The sequence below is a fragment of the Falco rusticolus genome, chromosome 3 (genome assembly GCF_015220075.1).
Source record: "Falco rusticolus isolate bFalRus1 chromosome 3, bFalRus1.pri, whole genome shotgun sequence".
Lineage (NCBI taxonomy): Eukaryota > Metazoa > Chordata > Aves > Falconiformes > Falconidae > Falco > Falco rusticolus.
In genome coordinates, this window is record NC_051189.1 from 25,324,937 (window position 1) to 25,335,611 (window position 10,675).

Here is a 10,675-nt window from a genome sequence, read left to right on the forward strand (position 1 = left end):
TCTTTAAAGGGTATTTCAAAGCTGTTACTGCTTCTCTTTTTAGAAGCTACGATAATCGTTGATTATTCACCTTGGAATGTGCTTGTATCAACAACACGGATGCCCTGCCTTTTCAATGCAACAAAATGCATAAGACAACCTGGAATTCAACTGCCAGATTCAGATGACTGAATAGATCAGGGTTACATCAACAGTATATAAATACCAATTTCTAAAATACAACATTAATAATTTAAAATCACAAAGGAAGTATAAAGACAACTCACAAGTGAAACCAATTTCATTGCAGTGACTATAAATACTAACATTTTAGTATGCTCTGTATTATTTATGAAATATGATTTATTACTAAGCTTTTGTACAGCTATGGTTAGATTAAGAAATAACTAATAATGTATTTGCTGTTATTTTAGAAAGTGTCTCCATGGAATCTGGTGTGCTATGTCTTCGGGAAAAACAAAAGTTCTGACTACAGCAGCAGAATCTTACCTTGATATACATGTCTGGTTTCTTAATATCTGTAGAAGTACTTAAGTGAACTATGTTTTACCTATGAATTTTTTTCATATCTATGAGTCCCAAAAGTATTTTATACAAAGGAGCAGAGGAGACACATGATTCTTCTTCTCCTCCATTTCCACAACTCAAGTTCATAGGGAAATGAATAGGAATTGTATATATAAAGTGTCTAGAAAGAAAAAGCATATCTATCAATTAAGCAGCCACGCTATATGTTCACATAGCATAATCGTTCTCTCCAAATTTGTCCACTGAAGACAGACAGGATGGTTCCTAGTAATCTGTCCCGATGGCTGAGAACACCTTCCAAAACAAAACTATGTATAAATAGTACCATTGAGCAAACAAGGTACCTACACTACCCAAGAGGCAACACTTCGTCTTACATAAGTATCCCAACACAGCACTGCTACAGCTTTGTTTTATAGTAAGAAATACCGTATGTCCATGATTGCACAGACGTCAACAGTGCCTTCATAGGGATGCAACGGGTATGTCCCAGGCTGACCCAAAGTGTTACTCCTTGGTCACCGATTACTGAAGAATGTGTAAACTATAACAATGGCTCTTACACTCACAGACCAACAATGTTCCACCTTCCACAGAAAATGGCCTTGGTTTTGCTAACATCAGCTTAAGCTCTTCTTAGTGTTCAGTATTTCCTCTTTCATCCATCTTTCACTGTTGATCACTGAGATAGCCTAGCAAAGTACTGAACAACTTGCACATACTTCACCATTTAAGTTCTCTTTATGTTCTCTCCCTCCTATTAGGACACTGACTTTTTTTTGCCCTAATCATTTTGTGTGTGAAGTTACTGCACATCCAAGAAAAGCACTTGCACACAGGACACAATATAACTTCCAAGTGACAGAAAAGACAGAAACTGACCAGTCTCAAAAATCAAATAGAACTGAAAAAATATAAACAGCAAAAGATTTGATGAGCTGTCTTAATCAAGAGGTCTTTATCGATCTCTATGTACTTTCATAGAAAAAAAATACTGGACAATACGTAGCTCCGAACAGGCAGATAGTTAGATTTGATAGCTGGAAGTTGAATAGAAACAACTACCAAACTAAAAATAAGTTATTAATGGCAAACACATAGGCTAATTAATAACTGAAAAGACCAGAACAGATTTGGATGCATTCACAATTTATTAACAGAGATTTACTCCAAATTTTTAAGTGAAGAGGAACTTTTTTTTCCAAATGGTAAATCTCATTTAAGCAAGAATTGACCCAACAGTCCAGCAGTTTCTATTATATAGGATGTCATTGCACACATCCCTCTGTTTTTATAACGTCCATGGCAATGCTGGGGGAATCCCCTTGTCCCTTCAATTTTAACTCAAAGAAAATCAGTCAGTCAGTTTTCCCCCATGTTACTTAACTATTACTCAGTAAGTACTTTGTTACTTCACCCCTAATGGGGGGTGGGGGTGTGGAAGCTGTGAGAACAGGACCCCATCATAAGGAATAGAAAAGCCATAAAGGTTTGCCAGAAATACGTAAATCGGCTTAGACTTATTGGCCCAACCCTGAAAACAACTGGCTCCAGAAAAAAGAAAACAAATGAGCAAACTAGTATACCTTTCATGGCCTCAAGCCATTCAAGGAGGAACTTACACAAATACACCTGTCATGTAACACCACAGCACAGTTTATCCTGCTACACGGAATTCCATTTTTTTTTCCCATGTTACTATCCCTGGGCTATGTGAACAACACGTTACATTGGCCCTGGAGAAGGTACAATCCTTTGTTTAGTGACAAACAGCATGTTCATAAGCCATGTTCAGGATTCCACTGGGAACTCCACTAGGACACACATCCAGCTTGTGGATAGCTGCGCTCTCTTCCCGTTGCTTTTATGTCTAACCTCCCCTCTCTTTGCACGATTTCTCAATCATCAAACGATAAAGATACACAAGTGTATTACTGAGGAGTAACAGTCAAATGGTCCTTTCCCTCATGCTACTTAAGAGTTAGGGAGCCAAAACTCCTATTAGTTCTCAGTACAATAGCTGTGGAAGATTAACACAAGTTTATGTATTTTCCTCCCTACTTCTCTCTTCCCTCTCTGATTTTCCTCTTCAAACCCCATTACAGGCAGTAGAATAACGAAAAATAGCAAATACTCCTTCTGTCTCTGTTTTACTAGAGCAATGTAAGAAACGAGGAGGTCACTACTTGATTCAACATGTAACCGAGACACAGGCAGTAACCTTACATACAGGAGAAACTCGCTAATTGTACTGCTGCAGCCACAGATAAGCCCCCTGTGTGACAGAGGCCTCTGCATAATCGGAAAGATTTTGACCGGCAGATCCAATAACTTCCTGCCTCAGAAACCGTACGACACATCCATAACGTATCCCGAGATATCCAGGAGATACCTTCTCCATATCTATGTCTAATCTTCAATAAAACTGGTAGGAGCAGATGCTAGAATAAAAGGGTAATTTACAGCTCACTGCTGCAGCATACCACATGCATATCTGTTGCTGGCATGAAACACCACTGATGAAACAAAGATAGCAGTGTCTTTTTCAAACACTTGAAGGTCTTCCCCAAGAGCTTTACAACACATGAAGTTTCTTTGCCTATACTAGGCTGCTCCTTCTGTCTCTGATGGCAACAGTTCGCGTGCCAAAGACCAACCCCTACTTTAACAAATATCTACTGCAGCAGACAAGGAAGCCATCCTAAATTTAAGCAAATAGTTCTATTAAACCAAAGCATCTATATCTCCTGAGTGAACCCATTCATGAACATGAAGCAATCTTGTGCTAACCTGACACCTGACCACATTTGTCAGCAGTAACTTTTTGCTTCTGTAAGGTTGTCACCTCTCACATGTATTTCAATAATATGCTTAATTTACTGTTTTTGCTATATTAAACTAAGAAACAGCAGCTCGCTAAAGGGTAAAGAAGTAGTAAGTTACAGTAGCTCATCAACAAAAGCAAATGCTAAGAGACCTTTTCACAAATTAACAGCTGACAAGTAATGCTGACAATCCCAGACTACTGCCTTCAGCTATAAGCTTTAGAGAATAATCACTTCCCTATGAAAGAAATTTCTACAACATTATGAATAGGGTTTTGGGTTTGGGTTTTTTTTAAATTATTTTTACATTTCTTTCCATAATTCTGTTACTCCCCAGAGTCCTGGGTGTATGAATATATACAATTACCTATAATGTGAGATGCCACGCTTTATTAAAAAAATAAAAATATGGAAAATATTTCCTTAGATCAGGCAAATAATGGAGAAATAAGACTTTTAAACAGAAGGCATGCATGGAGAAAGAAGTTTAGTTACTTTTTCTGCCTGAAGGGAAAAATAACTATGTGTAAACGCTGCAGCTGCTAACTAGAGATTTCCGAACAATTAATATGTAACCCCACTGCCACTCCAATAATTCTCTCATCTCCAGTACTTTGGCTCAAACCTGGACAAGAAAAAAGAATCAGCTGAGACTCTACAGGAATTATGCCACAGCTTATATTCTAAGGATACGCTTATATGCTCTATCAGCCTATGTTCTGACTATCAAAGAATGCTTATCTGGTTAGGATGCTGAAATAATTCTATTAAATCTGTATGAGCTCTGGAACTATAAGAAGAAGTATTAAAATGCTGTAATAGTAAAATGCAACACAAATGATTGAACAAATTATTACTCTAAGACCGTAAGGAAAGACATTTTTAACACTCAGATTTTGAAGGCTTCAGATATTTTGATCAATTTTATTTTTCCAATACCTGGTATTATTTCAGCTGAAATCTGATTACAAGAGAAAATTGGCAGGTTGACACACAGAAAAATTTCACTCTTTATTTTTCACTACACTGTCAATATAGGTAACACAAGCTGTTCTCTCCTGCTGCATTCTCTTATGGTCTCATGCGGCAGGCAAAAGGCATCTACTCAAGGATTATTATTTTTTTTTTGTCCCCATTATTGCATACTCATAAAAAATGGAACTGACAGGACAGAGGTTTAATCATGCACAAGTCAGATCCCAATCACACACACTGACTGGCTTTCAGAAACCTACAGATCAATTGTTATTGTTTGAGGGGGAGGTGCTCCATTTGGGAGAGGGGAAGAGTTGCAGAATTATGGAAACAATCACACAGCTGTCTTCCTGTCTCCCCTACAGTAACACTAATTAACAAAGTCAAGAATATACACAGTAGAGATGGCAAATTCTGGGGGTTTTAACTACTTTAAAATACATATAGAATTTTGATAAGGCTTAACTTGCAGACACTTCAGTTCATGTGAATATTTATCGCTAAGTAATCCACCAAATCTAAGTCAATGTGCAAAGATAATTGTGCCTATAGAAGCGTCAAGAGTCAGGTTGTTAAACTGAGAATACCTACCAGAATGGTCTAATGAAAATTAAAGACAGACTGTCCACCAAGAGCACCTTAGTGCCCTTGCTTGGTCCTATTCTTCCACCAGTGACACGCCAAGCAGCTGAATTTTCATAAGTGACACTCAGTTTCACAGAAAGCTCCTCAAATTCCCCTTCCCCTAATAATTTAACATTTTAATTAGATGGCTGTCTTCATACAGCTTCGCAAATAGCAACGAGCCGCCTCTGAATAGGGAAGCGGCTTCCAAAGCCTTTCCTCATTTCAGAGCACGGGAAAAGAAATTAACAGAATCACGTCACTTTCAACATTAAGCTAGTTAACTTTACATTCCTCAATATCAGTAACGCAGTGTTAAAGCCGACTTTACAGGTGAAAGGTACAACAATGGAATAAGCATTTTCTAAATTAATAACAAAATTCCAATTTCAGAGGAAAAAACCCTTGGGACATAGTTTGGTATTTGCTTGCTACTGACAAGAGTTAAAATACGGTACCCCTACTAAGCTAAAAGAACACCCCGAATAAGTTGTGACACGAGGGAGCAATACCGTATGTCGTTACGGTTTCTCTCAGCAAACACTTTCTTTCCTACGGTACCATCTGTTAAATCAGAAACTCCTTTAAACACCGCATCCTCGCCAGTTCTGACGAAGCACCGGCTGCGCGGCTACTCGCTCGGTACGTTTGTATGGCGGCCTCCGCGCGGGCTGAGCGCAGCCTCCCGCTCCCCGCTCGCAGCCGCGGACCGCGCCGGTCCCGCACCGGACCGGCCCCTCGGCGGCGCGGCCGCCGCACGCACCTGAGGAGACGCGCTCGCCCGCCACCGACCCGCCGCGGCTGAGCCCAGCCGGCAGGCCGCGGCCCGCGCCCGAGGCGGCAGGACCGCGCAACGCGGGGCAAGCCGCTGACCCCGGGTCAGCGGGGACGGGCCGCGGGCACCTCAGCACTTGCGACAGCCCCGGGGCGGGCAGCGAGGCGCCCCGGCGGGCAGCGGCGGCCGGTCGCACCGCGCGTCCCGCCCGACGCCAGCCCCCAGGGGCGGGCGGGGGGCGAACTCCGAGCCCCGGCCCCGGGCCGCCCCAGCCGCGGGGAGGCTGCACCAAGGTACCGGCCGCCCCCCCCCTCCCCGTTCCGCCCGACCGGCCCCGCGGCGGGCACCCCGCGCCCGCGGAGAAACTTACTTGCGGGCGGCGGCGGGCGCCGCGGAGCAGCGGCGGCGGCAGCGGCGGCGGCACGCGCCTCCCTCACGCGGCCCCCGGCCGCGCGCCCTCCTTCCCGCCCTGCGAGCGCGGCGCGTGAGCGCAGCCTCGGCGCGGCCGCCGCTGCCGAGCGGGTTCGGACATGCTCAGTCCCCCCGCCGCCGCGCGGAACCTACCACCGCGGGGGGGGGTGGGGGGGGTGGGGGGGGGGGCGCGCGAAGGAATAGAGGGTAGAGCTGGATGCTACCAAGAGGACGAGCTAAAAATAGGCGCCACAGAAAGGAGCAGCTAGGGCTTAAAGGGGCAGCGGCGGCCTCGCCCCCCGCAGCCCCGCGCAGGGGGGACTCCCAGCGGCGAGGGGGCGCGGGCCACCTCCCGCCGCGCGGGTCCTCCGCGCGGTCTCTGAGGAGAGGCTCTGAAACCGGGGCGACGCCCGCGCAACCCGCGCTCGGGTCCTGCCCGCGCCCTGCAGCGGGAGCCGGGCCGCACGCGGCTGCTCCCGCCAGGCGCGCAGGGCTGCGCGGGGCGGCGGCCGCAGGGCGCTCGGCAGCGACTGGCGGGGTGGCGGCAGGGCTCTGCCCGCCCCTCGCCGCAGCGCCGGGCCCCTCACCGCAGCGCCGGGGTGCGCAGCGTACCTCAGGGACAGGCCATTCACCTCGGGGCCGGGCTACCCGGTGAAGCAGCAGCTTCCAGAAGTCAGAAACTGTGGGAGAGGGTGCCAAGCGCTATTTTCATGCAGTATTCCTCAGGAGACATCTCCATCCTGCCCTGAAGTGTTCGGTTTTGTGGACGAGGTTTAGGGAGAGACAAACACATGCGACCTCCGCAGTGAAGCCCAGAGCAGTTGGGTGAGAATGTGACAGGTCCAAGGCGAAGAGCTTGCAGAGCAACTCCCTAAATACGATTTTCTAAGCTAGAAGATCTATGTGGCAAGAGAAATGACACGATCACGCTCCCCTTTCACAGTCACTGCTGTGTTTCAAACCTAAGATAATTGCTAGAAACCCAAAGCCCCCGAAGTATTTGTGAATGAGAGTTTCTGATGTGGTTTTTAAACTGTGGCTTATCATTCCCTGCCTTCCTAAAAGACCAGTAAGAATAAACATGACAACGCCACATAGTTTTAGATCTATATGCATACCACAAAGCCTAAAATTCTATTACCCTGGCAGGAGTTCAGAGTTTTTGCTGAATTCTGCTTTCACAGATACAGAAAATTGACACTGGACTAAAAAAAAAAAAAAAAAAAAACACAGCTAAATGAGTTCTCACTGATAAAAGAATATCAGACAACATCTGCATAATGATGACTTGCTACTCTGATGATGTCATGTACAATAGTATGTACAGTCAAGATTACCATGTTCAAAAAGTTCCTTTTATTTCACTAGACATGAGAGGAGACCACTGGAAGTTTATCTTAATCTGAACTCTTAACACAGCCCTCAGCAAAAGCTACTGCAGAAAAAAAGCTCGTTTACATGTTGCTGAGTATAATCAGGAAAGGAAACGTTCCTTGTCAGTAATGTCAAATAAAGTGAGAGCAAGGAAGCAATTTCCCTCACAGAGTGACATACAATGGGATAGATTATTAGACAAGATTATCTAGGTAACTTTGCTGCAGTACTTGAAGACACAAAAGGTGATGTCATGAAGATTAAAGTATTACAAAGGGAATGAATCACGTTCACTAATTTTCTCCTCATTGTGTGTTCTCTGGAAGCCATGAGATACATTATATTCTGTAGTCTGTCTAACAGCAGCCAGTCACACTGTATATTATAAAAAGTTGTAAGCTGTACAACATGTATAACTGTACAAAGTGATGAAAAAAAATTATGTAATTCTTTCACCTGAAGCTATTGATCTTGAGATAGATAGCAGGGGAAACACAAAAGTCAGTTTCCTGAGTGTGGCTTCAGATTTGGGATAACAGAGGGCTAGTGCATTTCTGGCTGCAGCTGGAGATCTGCAGGAACGGTAGGCAGCCTCTGGAGAATTTCCTAGAACAGTGTGCGCCTTCACCATCATACAGCTCTAGATAAATCGGGAGACCAAAAGACATCTTGAGTCTCAGGGGAGTTGCTTCCAACAGGGGATTGTTACTGTCTAGGGAATGTGGAAGACTATCCATCATGGGAACAAATGTCTCTGTTAAAATAATGGTGAATAAAACATATTTTATTCAGAACTTGTTAAATATCACTGCTTTTACAAGGAGAGATAAACATACATGGATCTTTCTTACCCAAGCATGTTGTTGTAAATTGCATTAAATTATAAAAGGTTTTGCCCAAGATAATAAGTTTTTATAGTCCCAGCATTCAAAAGACACCATCATCACCCAGATGCAAATTACCAAACTGGACATTAGCAAGTAAGTGGTGGCAGCATCTGCTGTGCCAGCCAGTGAACTATAAATTTAGAGGCAGACACCCATCTGCAGCTGGATGCTGCCCCTTTCTCCTTCCAGTTTTGCTCAGCAGAAATATTCATGGGAGTTGCACTTTGTTCCTACACAGAAAAAAAAATTAAATCTCTGCTATGCTGCTTGCCCCTATCAAATGACAGAAAAGGAACAATTTCTCAGCCATCAAAAGGTGTGCAGCTTTGGTGTCCATGAATAGCACAGCACCTTACCAACTCTCTCTTAATATTACTTGGGAAGGCTCTAGTAAAACCTTTCTTTTTCAAATGTATCTCATATAATTCCACATTGCTGGTGATTTGAGGCTCTGACATACCACCAACCGGCTCTGGCTCTCAGACTTTCACCTCAGCCCTCTCAATTTTCTCCTCTCATTGTTATTTTCACCCTTCTCCCTGTTAGCAGTGTTCAGATTCTCTCTTCTCTACCCTCTCCTTGTGTATCTCAAAGCTACATTCCAGCAACCTTATTTTTCAAGTTCACTGTCCCAGTCAAGTACATAATCTTCCTGTGTAGTAGGTAGAATATGCATCTATTTTTTAATATTTTTTTTTGTTTTAGTTGTTTGCAGGACAAAACTAATTTTCAAGGAATATAACTTGGAAGTTTTAGTAAAGAGGCAGATAAAAGGTAACGGTTATTTTCTCATGGTTTAGGATCCTTTGTATGACCATTTCTTGTACATCTTTCCAAACTAAATACTACAGGAAGAGGGCACCAAATCAAAGTTCATATTATTAGGTACAGGAGAACTGAGAGAGATGCACAGGGAGAATCCAGCAATTGGACTGGGGCCCAAATAAGAGATGTTCTTTAGAGTAGCAGAAAAGCTGACATGGTCAATGCATGTCCAGTTGTGCTCAAGTGAACAGGAACAGTTTTACTGGAAGATACCGTTCAACTCACAGCTTTTGGGTTACAGCTAAGAAGCACAAAATAAAACCAGATGACTGGTGCTTCATAGTGAGTGCATGGAGAGGCATCCTATTTTTTACTCAGTACTGTCTTAGGCCTCTAAACAAAAATATCTTTATTTTTTCCCCTCTCACCACCATTGATTTACATTGACCCTGAAACTGAACTCCTTCAGAAAAAAACTGTGAGAGAAAGATGAGGAAAATGAGCCCAACCTGAAAGATTGGAGAAAAATGCTTAGTGTCTGAAATACTCATTAAAAATGTGTATCAGATTATTATGATGTATCTGTATCACAAGTTTCAAAACCCACATCTGATTATTTCCAAAGTTTATGAAAAAGTTCAAGACATTGTGGAGGATAGAGGACATGAGTCCATTGAATTTTAAGAAAAATCAAGTAACTGAAATAGAGGAAAAGTACAAGGAGGGTGGCTGGAGTGGAGGAAAAGGAGCATGTAAGGGCCTCCTGCTGTGGAGGCAGATATGGAGTAGAGATTGGAAGGGGACCAGCCCCCAGAGAACCCCAACAGGCTGGAAGTAGGGAAACCCCAGGCTGGGGGTCGCAACACAAGGCTGGTATTGAGAATAAAGCATGGAACCCTGAAATGTGGGAACAGGAATGTGGGGTACATGAATTTCCCTGCTGTGGAGAGTGCCTTTGTATGGAATGAGAGCAGAAGGCAAAGGAATTTTTTACTAGAGCAGGAAAATAAGACATAGGGGATTATGAAATGTGGGATTCCTGTTAGGAATAACTGAGTCTATTACACAGAGTCCCTGAAGCGAAGGGGAAAGAGGAGGAGGCACAAGGAATATGATAATACATTTAGAGAAAATAATCTTAATTGTGCCTAGGTGAAACTGAGCTCAGAGTTGGCAGCTACAACTTGGTAACGAGCTCTTGGAGTCACGGTCGACCATTCCTTGACATTCTCAGTTCAATGTGTTAACAGTAGTCAAAAAAGCCAATGAAGCTTCATTGGGGGTGAAGGCTTGGCTACATCTGCAACCCTGGATAGAGCTAGAAAAGGTGCAGAGAAAGGCAACCATCATGAACAAGCAACTGGCTTCTGATGGGAGAAGGAAAGGGCTGGGGCCCTTCAATGTGGAGAAGCACAAGGGGGCACATGGCTCTGGTTTACAAAATTATGGAAGCAGTAGGTAAGACAAAAAGTGGATGAGAATGATTGTTCACCAGATTCTACAGTACTGTG

At 43.8% G+C, this 10,675-nt stretch overlaps 1 protein-coding gene across 2 annotated transcripts in view; it reads right to left on the reverse strand.

Moving 5' to 3' along the window:
• OXR1 (oxidation resistance 1) overlaps positions 1-6,261 on the reverse strand; it is a 290,279-nt gene extending 284,018 nt beyond the window's left edge. The window contains exon 1 of one of the 2 annotated variants that reach the window (XM_037379603.1): positions 6,098-6,261. The gene's annotated coding sequence lies outside the window, so the exon portion shown is untranslated. Of the gene's footprint in view, positions 1-5,715; positions 5,734-6,097 lie in introns of those variants that run through there. The other variant, XM_037379602.1, reaches the window with a different exon arrangement.
• Positions 6,262-10,675: the final 4,414 nt, after the last annotated feature.